At 34.2% G+C, this 16761-nt stretch overlaps 1 protein-coding gene across 8 annotated transcripts in view; it reads right to left on the bottom strand.

The window, feature by feature from the left end:
- tfeb (transcription factor EB) overlaps positions 1 to 16761 on the bottom strand; it is a 74794-nt gene that overhangs the window by 30887 nt on the left and 27146 nt on the right. For 4 of the 8 annotated variants that reach the window (XR_012386828.1, XR_012386827.1, XM_005172885.6 and 1 more), the window contains exon 2: positions 9709 to 9802. The exons of 2 other annotated variants lie outside the window; for them this stretch is intronic. The gene's annotated coding sequence lies outside the window, so the exon portion shown is untranslated. Of the gene's footprint in view, positions 1 to 9708; positions 9803 to 12882; positions 13018 to 16761 lie in introns of those variants that run through there. 2 more of the 8 variants (XM_073916011.1, XM_005172884.6) reach the window with 1 other exon arrangement.

Here is a 16761-nt window from a genome sequence, read left to right on the forward strand (position 1 = left end):
TCTCTACATCAAAGAACTAGAAAAAAAGAAAAACTTAAAAAGTGGGCCACGAAGATTTTACGCTCACACCTGCATGCTTACAAAGATTCATAGCATTCTGTAAATTACCAAGTTTTGTGTGCTGCATTCACCACAGCTAACTTAGTATTGCTACAGTATATGGTTAAAAGATAAATAGGGATTTGCAAGCAGTAACACAATTAACATGTGAGGCAGCTTATTTATATAGCACAAACAATTATATAGTATAAACATTTTTTATACTTTCTCTTTGAGGAAAATAATAATAATATAAGTTAATCATAATAATTTAAGTACAACAAAACATACTATGATCATGACATCAGAACGAAACTAGCATTGCCTACACAAGCATCATTGTGCAATGCTCAAGAGCACATGCATCACCAGACTGATACTCCAAAAAAAAAGAAAAGAAAAAAAAAGAAGAAGTCTTAAATATAATCAAAACAAAAAAAATCTCCTTTCCTGCAACCCCCGATACAAGACATCGTATTAATAACCTCACATCATTATGGACTGACAACAACCATTCAGAAGTTTACAATTGAAAAAAATTAGTAACTTAGCTACTGTTTGATCATAGCACAGTAGACATTTCAATGGAATGGGAATGCTAATTGTTAGCATAGACAGGTCTTACGTAGAATAAACTGTATTGCTTATTGACCAAAAAAGGCTAATCCCAGACTAAATGGCATGATTTAGCTGTCTTAACTCAAAACAACTTGCACAGACAAATCTTGAAGAGCTTCTATTATGTTTTTTTGAAAATAACCTTCTATGCAGCGTGCAACACAGGACTGAATGAATAAAAGCATTCAGCTGAGGTTTAAATCTGAAAGAGCACAGTGTTTGAAACTATTGATTCTTTAACAAATTAGCTGACTCAGAGTTGAATAAGTGAATTATGTTGGTTTGGATCTTTTGCCTATTGATGTCAATATGGTACATCATCAAATATGTAGTGCTGGATCCGGTAAAACGTAAACGCGCCTTTCCCTTCAGACACTAGCAAAGTACATTGAATCATAGGACTGATCATGACACAAAGATGACGATCCCTGACAGGTGGAGATTCAGCTGTGGGGAATAAAAAGGGTTAAATTTCAAAACAATACCACAGTATAGCCACTATAGTGCTGTGTTGATATTGTTTATACAATAAACTTCACAGCAGCATGGGATTCGTTCCAATTAGCTGTTACTACTAAGCAAGGGCCAGTATAATATTCTGACGGAATGATGACCTTGGATAAAAAAAACACTGTTTCACGGTATTGTGATTACTGCTTTAAAATATGTCCTTCTTAAATGTCTGGGTTAAAAACAAAACTTTTTTCTCCTTTGAAAACAATATATTTTATTTTAAGAAATATTTAAAGTAATTTGGAACATTAAAACATGTCAGGCTTTATAATTCGAATTAATCATTGACTTCATCAGTTTCAAAAACAGATTTCTTTAAAATTTAAAACACAATCTTTTGATATCTTTTCGGCTGGAGAAACTGTTTTTCTAAAAAACTAAAAACATAAATAAATCTTACACATACCTTGGGAATGGTACAGCAGACATTTTTTTGTGATTTTAAAACCTTGACTTTACCAAACCGTGGTAAACCTTGAAAGCGGCTATCATCCCATGCCAAGTACACACGTGCACCATGGTTAATTCTCAAAATAGTTTTTGCCACTGTGTGGATTAATACTGAATGTGTGTTATTACTTGGGGTTAGGGTTATAAGTAGAGTAATATGCTGGTGTTTGACTGCATTGGGCTCTCAGATACTCTGTGCTACTTAATTACTGTGGTGGGCGTTTCTTTCTGTCTCGCACTGAACACAGTCAACCAATCACAACAGACTGGGTCATCGGACCAATCACAGCAGATTAGCTTTGCGCTAAGGAGGGGTTTGGGAACAAATGAATCGCTGAACAAATCATATGCGATAATTAGGTTAAAATAAATGCATATTATAAGGCACCGAAAGTGTGTTTTGATCTTGCATGCATATCAGCCTGTTGCTGGAGACCCCTAAAACCAAAATGTGACCTTTTATACTGCATAATATAGGGGCTGTTTTGTCTCAAGATGTACAATAGTAATATACTAATTCTATTAGTAATATTCTAATGGATATTCATTAAATTAGCTTAAATATCTTAGCAGAGATTGTGGGCCTAAGAGCAAGCTAAACCCCAGCTCTGACCATTGCGTTAATATGCAAATACGACTATAACTCTTGCAGTGGTTGTAGGGTTTTGGAAGGGTGTGCAGAGGTGTGGCAAAGATCCAAATTATTTTGGTTCTTCTGTTTCTGCCCACCCTTGATTTACCACTTGCCCTGTCTACAAGGCAAGCGGAACCAAAAATAACACCCACACTTTCTGTTCCTGTTTGCAGAGACACCCTGTTCCCTGGGGGTAACTGACTGCCACTGAGTAAATTATATTCCTCTGCAGCACACAGTGAACTTCTCATGCTCTGGCCAACTTATCTGACACGTTCAAAGGATTTACACTCAAACAGGGGGATTGACACTCAGCGGGATAGTGCTAGTTGGGATGGTAGAGAAAGAGAACTCAAGTCAATTGGCGAACCCTTAGGCAATGTGTTTACAGCACCCATTTCCTTCCTCTTTTGCCTCAAGATAATCATGAGTGGAATTCTGTGAAAAAGCTTTCCTTTTAAGTTTTGATTTGGTACAAATCAAGCCACAAACATTAAAAGGTTTGCAGTTGTAGTTGATGATGACAAATCAGATATTAATATTTGATAATAATGTCCAAAGAGATTAAAATGTCGGTTGTTTCAAAGTGCCCCCATTTGTACATCAAATTATTTGTCACAAGATGTCTAAAGATGCAGTCACACTAGAGATTGAGCATGCAAAATTCTGACATATGGTGATAAAATGGTAAAAAGTAGGTATATATTAAAAAAGGTGAGGCAGTGGCGCAGTAGGTAGTGCTGTCACCTCACAGCAAGAAGGTCGCTGGTTGGAACCTTGGCTCAGTTGGTGTTTCTGTGTGGAGTTTGCATGTTCACCCTGCCTTCGTGTGGGTTTCCTCCGGGTGCTCCGGTTTCCCCCACAGTCCAAAGACACGTGGTACAGGTGAATTGGGTAGGCTAAATTGTCCGTAGTGAGTGTGTGTGTGAATGTGTGTGTGGATGTTTCCCAGAGATGGGTTGCGGCTGGAAGGGCATCCGCTGCGTAAAAACTTGCTGGATAAGTTGGCGGTTCATTCCGCTGTGGCGACCCTGGATTAATAAAGGGACTAAGCCGACAAGAAAATGAATGAATGAATGCATGAATATATTGAAAAAATCTAACATTATATTATTAATTATCCTTCAATATATATTGCAATATAAATACAATTTCACTTGATGACTTGAATAACTATTTGGAAAGATTTTATAATTTTAGATTGTTTGGGATATTTCTGTATGTGGGTGACTCGGCATAAAATATTATAAACAATCTACAAGCATAGATAAATTAAATAACTGTGTTGTATTGTTTTCTGGGGAATCTAACTATATTGAGATATACAGTAATTGAATAATCCAATGTAAAATAATACTGAAATAGTCTTCATTGTATAATCAATTAAATTAAATTATTTGTTATTGATTAGTTATTACAAATGGTACCATTTCTTATACCTGAATACGTTTAAAATCCTCATATAGTCACAGGCTTTGAGAAATGATTTAATTCAATTCAATTATAATCCAGAGTCATTAATGAATTTTCTGCGATGTGACTGTTATAAATGATCACATTGTGATATTAATGCTGAAACAATATTGTGCAGCCCTAATAAAGGGGTCACATTTTGATCGCAGTTCACCAGCTTGTTCAAGTTCACCAGCTTGAAATTTGGAATGCAGCTACATGTAAAAGTTTGGCGCATTCACATGTGTATAAATGGAAATCAATGGGATGAAAAGTGTCATATTTCCACAGCTTAAGACTATGTTTACATGACAACAACATAGCCAGAAAAGAAAAGGTTTATCCCTTGTTTTCTACATCTACTTAACAATGTTTTCAAAAATGATGTGCCCTTCCACATCTGCAAAAACAGTAAAAACGCTGCATTACATATGCAAAGCCAGTATGAAGCGCTGACCCCTAAAACAGCTTGCTCAAGAATCTAGTCTTTTTATTCAAGGGCAAACTCTACTCTGAATTGGTCAGAAGGCACAGCCTGTTGTTGTTGGTCAAATTTGTCAAATTGGTCAAAAAAGTTTACAGTACATTGTAAAAACCACTTGTGAACACTGACAGCAATAGTGAGAATGGTCCCAGTTTTACTGTATCAATTTGATCACTGAATCCACATCATTCGGGGTGCATGCAAGTTTGCTTTCAATGCACAAATTAGAATCTTTTTCTGCATTTGCAAACTCTTCCATGGCTCAGCTTCAACTACAGTGTTTGAGGATCCAAGAATGTGTTGTTTACAGACAGTCATGGATAACCAGAGAGTTTAATTATGCAAATTTGTTAAAACCTACATAAGTTTGGCAAGGAAGTAATGCTATTTAACAAAGCAAACAAGGTGTGAAAACACCCTAAAGGCAGCATTATGCATAATGGAGTAATTGATTCTTGCATTAAATACAGACAGAAGGCATGATAACATGCAAAAAATAATGTGCAGAATAATAAAACTGCAAATATTTACAAGATAAAATGTTACTATTCTCTTGAAAGTTAGATTTTTTTAAGGTACTCATTAACAATATACATACATTTAATATAACTTTTAATGCACTCTTTCTGTAAGGATACTGTATATCATGTATTTGTTCATAAATGTTGTACAATGAATCAGTTATTTAAAAAAAAAAAAAACATTCTACTTTAACTGTATGAAGCTTCATTAACTTCATTAATGCACATAAAATATTATTTTATGTCCTGTCATTTTGAGAAAATAAAGAAAAAATCCCCAAATGATGCGTGTGTCATGTGCATGGTCATGCCTTTTGAGACAGCATTAACATAGCAATTACATCACTCACAAACTCTTGCAATCAAGTAAATAAACATCACTCAAACTTCTGCTTTTATAGCCACTGATTCTGCTGTTCTTACTCCACTCCGAAACTGATCTGCCGTTTCATTTTACAGTGGGTTGAAAAAATTGCCAACATGGCAAATAAAAATGCTGTGTGTTTTACATCAAGCATTATTAAAATTCCATATACAGTGCTCAGCATATACACATTAACACCTCACAAACCTCTCTTTAAATTCATATTTTTAATAGAAAGCTATAAAACACTATATTTGTGCATATACATTAGATTAGTCAGTACCCAAGCCAAATCTGGAGATAATCTAACACAATAACTTTAGGACAGTAAGCCTTACAATTACTGTCCAAAAACTAGTACAGCCAAATTTATATGTTATAGAAACATAATAAATACAAATTTTAAAAGAGAGGAAAAATCAAGAGAAACAAAAAATGTGAAAAATTATTGACATTTTGTAGGTTGTACTTTGTTTTGCTATATTTAGCTTGAGTTTAATTGTATTATCTTTCAATTTCTAAATATGTTTGGTGACTAAAATATGATTTTAATAAATGTAGTATATCTGTTAATAAATATTTTTTGTTTACATGCATCAAAATACAACACCCATATGTATTGAAAAACTGAGAAAAATATTCATTTTCAAAATGGGGTCTACTCAATTATGCTGAATACCGTATAATATAAAATAAATTTAAATATACAAATTTACTCGTATAAAATAATTTAAAAAAATTTATTTGACTGAAAACAGAGCAAAAAAACAAGCATTTTTATTTAAATTCTATATTAAACTTATTTTCTATTTTAATACATATTAAAAAGTATTTAAGCCATATGAGGCAAAGCTAAATTTTTCAGCAGCTTTTACTCTAGGTTTCAGTGTCACATGGTCCTTTTATTAACCATGACAATATCATGATTTAGTGCTCAATAAAAATGTTTTATTATTTTTAATGTTAGAAAACAGCAGCTTAATAATTTATTAGATTTGTTTGTCAGTAGAAAGTTTAAAACAACAATATTTATTCAAAAGTAAGTTTTTGTTAGTTTAAAAGCATTTATGGTCACTTTTTATTAAATGCATCCTTGCGGAATAAAATATACAATAAAAACAACAGTAACACTTTATTTTGATGGTCCATTTGAGTATTACTGTCTGTTTAATATCTGTTGATACTGCTCCATCTACAGACATTTAACTGACTATAAGAAACTTTGCAAGTACATGTAAACTTACACTAAACCCAACCTAACAGTCTACTTATAATCTAATGAGAATTAGTTAGCATGGAATGCATTCATTCATTCATTCATTCATTCATTCATTCATTCATTCATTTTCTTGTAGGCTTAGTCTCTTTATTAACCACCAACTTATCCAGCAGCGGATGCCCTTCCAGCCGCAACCCATCTCTGGGAAACATCCACACACACACACACACACACACACACACACACACACACACACACACACACACACACACACACACACACTCATACACTACGGACAATTTAGCCTACCAAATTCACCTGCTATGAGGCGACAGCACTACCTACTGCGCCACTGCCTCACCAGCATGGAATGCAATGCATCTTAAATTCAACAAAAGGACCATCAAAATAAAGTGTGACCAAATCGACAACAACAACTATACTGATATATATTTTTATAGCACAGAGAGCTTCATCTCAATAAAATGTCTTAAAGTTATATTAAAAAAAGTGAAAATACAAAAAATGAGGATGAAGAATCCCACATTATTAAAATGTCACTGTTGTAAACACATTATGCTTGATAAAATCTACAGCATTGTTAGGCTCAATTAGAGTGTGTAGTGTAACTTGATTAGATTCTAACGCATTACCTATAATGACCTGTAAGTGACTTCTTTCAAAATGTTCAAAACATACACAAACAACACAACTGCCTGCTTTCTACAGTCTTTACCATGCCAATTACCATCTGACCTCTTGACTCTCATATATTTGTGTATTCTTATCCAACAATGCCGCTATTGAGAAGTTTGTTTATAAAAAAAAATCATCCAACATGGTAAATGCTGTGGCGTGCAGTTAGAACCACGTGCAGAGCTTTTCACAGACAAGAAACAACCAAGAAAAGATCTAGACTCTTCTAGACTTAAAAACAACAACAAATGTTTATTTTCCCCATTTGTTGTTTGCTATATTTTGTCATTGTATATTTTACATTTTATACTGCAGGTGAATAGCATTAAAAAAATAGTTGTCCGTTAATTAATCAAATAGCAAACATTCTTTGTATTGCAGATTTTCCTAAATAATGTTTTTATATGCAAATAAGGCATTATTTTATTAAATGTTTTACAGCATAATTATGTTTATGCACAAAATCTGAACACTGGATGAAGTCACACTCAAAACTCAAGGTTTTTTGGGGCTTTTTTGACATGTTGGGAGTCAATTTGGAATATTTTTAGGGCTTAGTCCCTTATTTATCAGGGGTCGCCACAGCGGAATGAACCGCCAACTATTATGGCAAATGTTTAACGCAAAGAATGACTTTTCAGCTGTAACCTAGTACTGGGAAACACCCATACACTCTTTCATTCACTCTTACCCTATGGTCAATTTTGTTTTACCCCATTTACTTATAGCGCATGTCTTTGTACTGTGGGGGAAACCGGACCACAAGGAAGAAACCCACAAGAGCACGGGAAGAACATGCAAACTCCACACAGAAATGCCAACTGGCCCAGAAAGGACTCAAACCAGCGACCTTCTTGCTTTAAGGCAACATATACCCACTAAACAACTGTGCCACTGGTATCTTGCTTCATCACTCAATAAATCTGAAAATACTGCGAAGGCGCATGCAAACAAATTTATTTTCACAACTTTAACATAATAAAATATTTAAGCAGATATGGATACATTGAAGTCTGGTGTATGTACAGCAGAGATGCCCAAAGTAGGGCCCGCGGGCCAAAGTTGGCCCATGGTAATCTTTTATTTCAAATTAAATGAAATGTTTCAACTAAATGTTGTGAATAAGATTTTTAAAAAGGTAAATACTGTCACTCAAAATTACAGGACAATACACAAGACATTTACAAGCAAAGGCAGGTTCTAACTGGTGTATTTAGCATTGAACACCATTGTGTTATTATAAACGTTTATGTTATTATTGTAACAAGTTCATTATAAAATGTAAAAAATGTTATGTTATTATTTCATATTTACTAATGTATTTAAAAGTAGAGCTGTACGGTATTGGGAAAAAAGCAGATATTGCGATAATTTTTTTTTCTGTGATAAATATTGCAATACAGTTTCAGGAGATAGTTTGAATAGCACTATTTGATGCTTGTCTGGGGAGTCTAACAGTATTCAGGTACAGAAATTGAATAATCACAATGCAAATAAAAAATGCGTACTTTGTTTTGTCTTGTTCCTTGTCCATATATATATTTATATATAATCTTAGACCAAGTCAAAGTATTGTTTAGTTTTCACCTACAGAAGATATATATATTTCCAGTGGGGTACAAGGAATAAGCTTGTTTTCGCTTTGAAATGACAAAAATTTAATATTAGAAGTGTTGGTGACACTTTATAATAACACACTATGAGCCATTTATTACCCATAAGCAAATACTGAATTTATTATTTGTTAAGCATTAACTCTACATTAATAAACGTTAGTAAGCAGTTTAAAACTGCAGTTACAAATGCTCCATTCTTGACTTACACGCAAGTTTAATGTGCTTAATTATTGTTCTTTTATACTTTGTTACTGATTAATTTTTCATTACTAAATTAAATATTACTAAATTAAGTTAAAGTTAACAAATTAAGAAATTGGCAAATAATTTGATTACTGATGTCCATGTTATCAATCACTGTCTTTTTCTTCTGCGTCTGTGTGTTGTTTTGCCTCGGTGAAAATCAGCGTGTGTTCGAACTGAAAACTCCCATTTTTATGCAAACCCTTCCTTCTTTCCCTCCCACGACACTCCCACCTAAACAGAACTGGACTCGAAACTAGAAACTAGAGGTGTGAAAACACCCTGCTGAGACAGGGGGCTTTCATGGACCTTTAATGTAGAGTTAATGCTTAACAAATAATGAATTCACTATATGCTAATGCTTAATAAATGATTAATTGTGTGGTTATTATAAAGTGTTACCAAAATGTTTATTTTTTGGTATAAATTATTATGCATTACATATAAACTCAGTGATTGAATAGAATTCCGTGGCTCCTGGTTCAACTATAATTCAGACAGGACATTGCATATCTTTGCGATATGACTATTGCAAATGCGCACATTGCGATAAAACAATATATTGTGCAGCCCTAAGTTAAAGTTATATATCTGATTTATTTACATGTATTTAAATGTTTTAGATGACTCGCTAGATTTACTCAACCCATGTCACAGATTACTCAACAGGAAATCATAACTCAATAATGACCGAAAGCAACTTCCATCTTTGACGCTGCTTACAGTAAAATGTACAAACGTCCCGATGGATTTTCCTAACAGACAGGCTCAGCTGCACTAGGACGTGCTGAATGGCGTATTCTCCAGCGCTTTCTGTGCCTTTATTCATTTCTCTCTGTGAGAAATAACTGACAATTACCTCTTTGTGTTGAAAATTGCTGAAAGTGATCTGGGTGTCCTCCACGCGCTGCTCTCTACATGACTGGGTGCCTGCTTATGAGTGGGCTGAAAAACTGGAAGAGAAACACAGAGATGTGTATTAGTGGTCATCGTTTGTCCATTTGTGAGTAACATGAAGAGGTGTCCGGCCTGGCTGTGACTGGATGAATGGGAATGATGGGAAGGCTGCAGTTGTGCGAGTGCTTTTTCTAGCGGTCAACGTAATAGGGCAACAGGTGCATTGCAGATATGGCTATTTATATGTGCATTTGATATCTGGGTTAACGGCTGAAATGTTTAATTCAAGTCAAGATATTCTAGACAGCGAGGTTGATGGAAGTCATATGAGTATTCATGTTAATGGATATTAAAAAGTAGTTTTATGTATATTTTTCTTCTTTCTGTAAAAATAATGCAAAATAAAAGTTTTAAAGAAACTAATAAAAATTTTACAAAGTTGTATCTTTTAGATCAGTGTTTCTCAACCACGTTCCTGGAGGACCACCAGCTCTGCACATTTTCCAGGTCTCCTTAACCACACATACACCTGATTCAGATCACCAGCTCATCAGCAGAGACTGAAAGACCTGTAATGGGCGTGACAGACAAAGGAGATATCCAAAATATGCAGTGCTGGTGGTCCACCAGGAACATGGTTGAGAAACACTGTCTTAGATAATACATCAAATATGTATATGCTAATATTTACTGTAAATTTGAGCATGTAAAACAATAAAGGCTAATTAAAATGAGTTTTTATATAAAATATGTTATCAAAATGAACTACAACTTAAATTTTACTGCTAAATTAGAAATTTTTAAATTTATACATATGTACATGTATTTATATGCCGTTTTCCCTGTAAAAAATAAAAAAGTAAAATGATTTTCAAATGATTTCAATCATTTGCACTACATTGTTGCAAATGTACTTCTTAGTTAACATTATAAAAATTTAAATTAGGGCTACACAATATATCATTTCAGCATTGATATCGCAATGCGATCATTCACAATAGTCACATCGCAGGATATATGCAATGTTAAGTTTGTATTAGAAATTATCATTTGCATGCGTTTTTGATGCCTGTGATCTTGGGCGTAAATCTGATTTAACAGTAGGGGGGACATCAAATATAAAATTTCTTTCGAGAATTTTTTTGAAGGGACACAAATAATACAGCCGAATTGTACTAATAAAGATATGTCCCCGCAGTTAAAAATGTCTCCATCATTATTATTATAGCATGGAGACTACGTCATTATGATTATTTTCAAAGTTTTTCTCAGGTTCAATGACAAAGCAAATTATTCTTCAAAACTATTTATTGCATTGTTGTGTTGTTTACAGTCAACAGACTGACTCCTGGAGCAGAATAAATCCAGGAAAAGACATAATACCTAACTTTACATTACACTTGTTAAATTGACCGATCATATTGTAAATCAGTGAGCCTGTGAAGTTCATTTGCTAAACAGGCACAACTCCGAAAACATTTTTAAAAAATTGTTCAACCTCCAAAAGAATTGTCATTATCCCTTCAATAAAAGCACAACACCCTTACCTGACACTGTAGTTAATGTAGTTAATAATACTTATGAAAATAAATGGGTATATATGATATATAAAGACCATGTAGGTCCAAACATTGTTATAATAAAAAAATTGAGAGCTAAAGTGGCAGTGTGCCGATTTTCTTTTTGATCTTCTACCACTGTGTTAGTTTTTGATCAAGCATCTGCCTTCGATGTGCGTATAGTTTCTTGATATACGATTGACAAACAGTTCTTAAACAATACTAGAAATAATAAAACGCTAAAATTAATTGAAAAAGTTCTGTTTTAAAGAAAAATATATTAAAAAAAAAAACAAAAGGGATTTCAGCTGAAATTTTGTGTTTACAAATCTTACATTTGGTCGAATTCATTTTGCTTCTTCATATTTTATGCTTTTGTGTTTTAATACGATATCCACATGAGTACAACGAAACAGCATTGACAACAATCATACTCCAAAGTGAATCAATGAATATAAACCACTGTCATACTCTCAGCTTACTATATTTAACCTCTTAAGGCCCAAGCTGTTTTTTTTTTACATGCGTTTTTTTTATTTCTCTTTGCTATTTTGGCTTATTGGAACCAACTGTAATTGGAATAAAACCTGAGAATCATCTTTTGATATGATGTACTTTTAAAAAATTATGTCCATATATGTGGACTCATGGTCCGAATTTTCATAAAACACAGTAAAGTCACCTTTGTGTAATAGATTTAAAAACTCTTTATATCTGCCTTGAACACATCAGTTTTTTTTCCCTGATTGTTTTTTAATGGATTAATAACACATGCACATATATTTTTTAACATGTTTTGACTATCAGTATCCTTTTGGACAGTTAAAACAGTGTTTGGGAAATTTCATATGCTGCAAAATAGTTGCAGGATGACACTGTATGTCTGTAGCAAAATATAAAACATAAGAGCTAAAATGTGCTGTCCACGAAAGTGGCTACTAAGCCCTAAAAGGTTAAAGGGATACTCACTATTTACTCACTATCAAGTGTTTTAAAACCTTTTTGAGTTTCTTTCTTCTGTTGAATACAAAATAACTGTAACCACTGACTTCCTTGGTAGGAAAGACATATACTATTGCAATCAATGGTTACAGTATTCCAGCATTTTTTTAAAAACATCTTCTTTTGTGTTCAACAGAAAAAAATAGAACCTCAAACAGTTTCAAGGTTGAGGTTGGGTAAATGATGACATAATTTTCAGTTCTCAGTGAACATTCCCTTCAAAGTTAATCTGCAGCTTTCTGTCCAAAACAAGCACTTACGGATTCCCTTCATGCATGTTTATGTATCCCTGTCACAGATTTATTCTAAAAATGGCCATTCATTCATATTCACCTATAAACATTATTTAAATAGCTGCACAGCTATGGTGAGGCCAAACATGTCTGACAAGACCCTAACGCAACACTGGAATGACAAGCCCAGATCATGTCAAGCTAAATTAAACAGTTATCCTGACCTTTGACAGGCCTTCCAATAAATACAGATTGTGTGTCCAACAAGTCAATAATCAAGCCAGTTATGAGTCGTTAATATCAAATTATACCCAAATCTCAGTAATGATTCACCCTTGGTACCTTGAATGAAGCTGTAGACAGGCAGTGCCAATAAAGAATGGTGGTCAATGGTTGATTATCTCGTCCTATTCGTCACAAAAATAATACACAATCCTCATGTAAGTCCATACCCCGGTGGCGTCCTAACAGAACACTGAGCCTTCATGTTGAAGCGGTTCTCTTATACCAGAGGCTGTGTTAGCTGACAGCGCCATCCCTCGTGACCAATAGCCAAAGAAACAGAGAGAGGGAGAGCGAGCAAGAGTCACAGGGAAATCCTTAGTCATGAAGTCTTAGATTACAGTGTCCACAACTTCTCTACTTTGGCCAATTGCTTCCTCCACTTCCCATAAATGACCCAAACCTTGTGAGCGTCTCTGAGAGAGAGGAACAAGGGGACTTCATTGTCCCCTTGCACCCTTTCCTCAAGTCCTTTCCGCCTCATCTGACTTTGCCGCTGTATGTAATAAGTCTGGAGGAGTGTGGTGATTCACTGGTTCGGCTGGGTCAGCAAAACACTCATGTGAATTGCGTGTATAAACATGTTTCACACCACCACAACACCATCACCACATATGAGGCCTGTCGCACGAAGTCGGTTTCGGACTTTAGCCAGGTAAGTCTGAATTTAGTTTGAGCAATCTCTAGAAAGTGGGTTGGTTTTACTGCCATGGTAAATTACTAGTACACTGCTAACCTGCTCTGGAGAAGGTTTTACACTAGGATAGAGATTGCAAGCCCAAACATGAAAAATCAGCTATGAGTAAAGTGAATATGATGTCATTTCCTAATAACATTATTATTATACTATTACAATACTATTAATATTATAATCATTAAATTGCATATTCAAATGGTTTTGAAAGGTCAAATAATATTAATAATGAATTTAGATTAAATTGTATGGACCTAATGGACCTAATTGTATAGATCTACAGCTATATCACCCAGCCACCCAAGACCAGTTACTCACTGAAGCTAAGCAGGGCTGAGCCTGCACTGTAAACCCTTACTGTAGATTATGCAGTAAATAACTGTAAAATAGCCTGTGTTTAGATGTAATGAAAGGAAACAGTATTTTACTGTAAAAGAAGCAGGATTTGTATGAAATTCTGTAGTGCAAAGAATAAATCACAGTAATTTACTCTATGTACCCATTACAGATATTTACTGTCATAATAAATGGTAAATTACTGATCAACCATTACTGCCCCATCTACTCTGATGCTTTATGTTGCTATTTATATTTATTATATAATTTTATATATATTTACTGTTCAGTTTTGATATGCGAATGGTCAGTATTGAGGGGAGAGTGGGACATTGCATTGATGATAAGCTGAATTTCACTGCAGCCATGTGTTTTCTTTGGTTTCTTTTAAGTTTTAACATTGAGTATCAGGAGTCAACCAATGCCACAGAGATCATTAAAAGCTCAGCATAAGATATGGATGAAATGCATTTAAAGGCAAAAATATTCACACAGAGCAAAGAAATTGTCTTAATAATTCTTATAACTTTGTTTACGTTTCTATAATTAGTCTAATTTGCCTAATTTAACCTATAGTTCAGCTTTTATATTGCACTTTCAACTGATTATTAGTATTTTGCTAAATGATTAGTAAAAATGTGTTATTTAAAAAAAAATATCTTAAACAGCACGTACATACATGTTTGCAGAGACTCAATAAATTTGTTTGGAAAACTTCAATTAAAGTAAGTAAAAGTGGCATTAACAGTATAGTATAAAGACTTTCCTAAATAAATGTATAAATCATGTAATTTTTGTGTTTTTTTTATTATTACTACAGATTTGGAACGACATGAGGATCAGATTATTTATTATCATTTTTTTTCCTATGGATGAAGTTTGCATATTTTAATTGTTTTTATTAAACAATATGTGCATAATTGTGATAAATGTAGGCAGTTACTTTGAAAATATGCTATGCTCCAGGGGTGTCAAACTACTAGAGGGCCGCAGCCTAGCAGAATTTAGTTCCAGCCCTGCTTCAACACACTACCTTTAGATTTAGTTTGATCAGGTGTGCTTAATTAGGGTTAAAGCTTAACTGCACTCTTACCCTGTAGATTATGCAGTAAATAACTGCAAAATAGTCAGTGTTTTGCTGTAATGAAAGGAAACAGTATTTTACTGTAAAAGGAGTAGAGTTTGTATAAAATTGTGTAATGCAAAGGATAAATTACAGTAATTTACTTTATGTACTGTGACAATAAATGGCAAATTACTGTTCAACCATTACTGTCCCATTTACTCTGATGCTTTATGTTGCTGTTTATAGAGATGTGCATTTTAAAGGCAGAAGACAATGATTTAGGCCTCACCACACTCCCACAGGCTGTCTTATTCTAAACACAAAAGTATTAGAAAAAGTTTTCAGAAAATGCTGGCCCTTTAAGGGAGTCAGGTGTTTGATTTGTTTACTGCTGAGTGTGCTCTATTGACTGTCTATCAATTCAGATGTAGAGTCTGATGTTTTAGGCTTTAAATAAGAATCTACAATGAGTAAGTAAAATGTGTTAAAATGTTTTTGAGGGTTTTTTAAAATAAGGCTGTGTTTTAAGTTATCTTGTTGTTATCTTGAACTGTACTTGAAAGCTACATTGTTAGCTAGTTAGCCTCTCCTCGCTTTTAAGTATATTTATTTATTGGATATTGCATATTGCAATAATGTACAGATGCTAAAAGTTTATGCACATAAAAACCAATAAATTCCATCACCTCAGTAAGGTAACATGTGCACAGAAATCATCACAGGGAATCACAAAAAATATGATACAAATAACTATCCACACACAAAAGCTCCACTGTCAGGTCCCAGGTTGTGAGTTTGTTGCTAAGTATTTTTCAGAGCTGTGTTTCCACCTATGAATTTATATTAGAAACCATAGAAAAGTTTGTGGTCATGAGATTTTAAAGTAGATAATAATTATAACAATAAAAGATTGGATCCTTTGGATTTTCGGTGTTGCCGACTTTGTTTTTGTTTTTTATAATTATTTTTAACTTTTTATTGAGAATTGACACAATATCTGCCTGTGTTTGACAAACATGTTTATATATAGATATATATATATATATATATATATATATATAGAGAGAGAGAGAGAGAGAGAGAGAGTATGTGTGTGTTCTTTTCATATGCTTATTTTTTAATTATTTGAAACTTTAAAAAATAAAATAAATATTTTGTGTTTTTAGCTGTTTAGTTTTTTTTTTTTGCATGGTCAGCATTGAGGAGAGAGAATCACATTTTACTGCAGCACTTTCTCTGTGTGTGTGTGTGTGTGTGTGTGTGTGTGTGTGTGTGTGTGTGTGTGTGTGTGTGTGTGTGTGTGTGTGTGTGTGTGTGTGTGTGTGTGTGTGTGTGTGTGTGTGTGTGTGTGTGTGTGTGCACGTGCGTGTGTGTTAAATGTTGGCAGTTGCTTTAAAAATATGCTATATACCATGGGGGTCAAACTCCAAGTTCCTGGAGGACTGCAGCGCAGCAGAGTTTAGTTCACACCCTGCTTCAACATTACCTGTAGATTTCTACATCCCTCGTGACCAATAGCCAAAGAAACAGAGAGAGGGAGAGCGAGTCACAGGGAAATCCTTAGTCATGAAGTCTTATATTACAGTGTCCACAACTTCTCTACTTTGGCCAATTGCTTCCTCCACTTCCCATAAATGACCCAAACCTTGTGAGCGTCTCTGAGAGAGAGGAACAAGGGGACTTCATTGTCCCCTTGCACCCTTTCCTCGAGTCCTTTCCGCCTCATCTGACTTTGGCGCTGTATGTAATAAGTCTGGAGGAGTGTGGTGATTCACTGGTTCGGCTGGGTCAGCAAAACACTCATGTGAATTGCGTGTATAAACATGTTTCACACCACCACAAC

The sequence above is a fragment of the Danio rerio genome, chromosome 11 (genome assembly GCF_049306965.1).
Source record: "Danio rerio strain Tuebingen ecotype United States chromosome 11, GRCz12tu, whole genome shotgun sequence".
Lineage (NCBI taxonomy): Eukaryota > Metazoa > Chordata > Actinopteri > Cypriniformes > Danionidae > Danio > Danio rerio.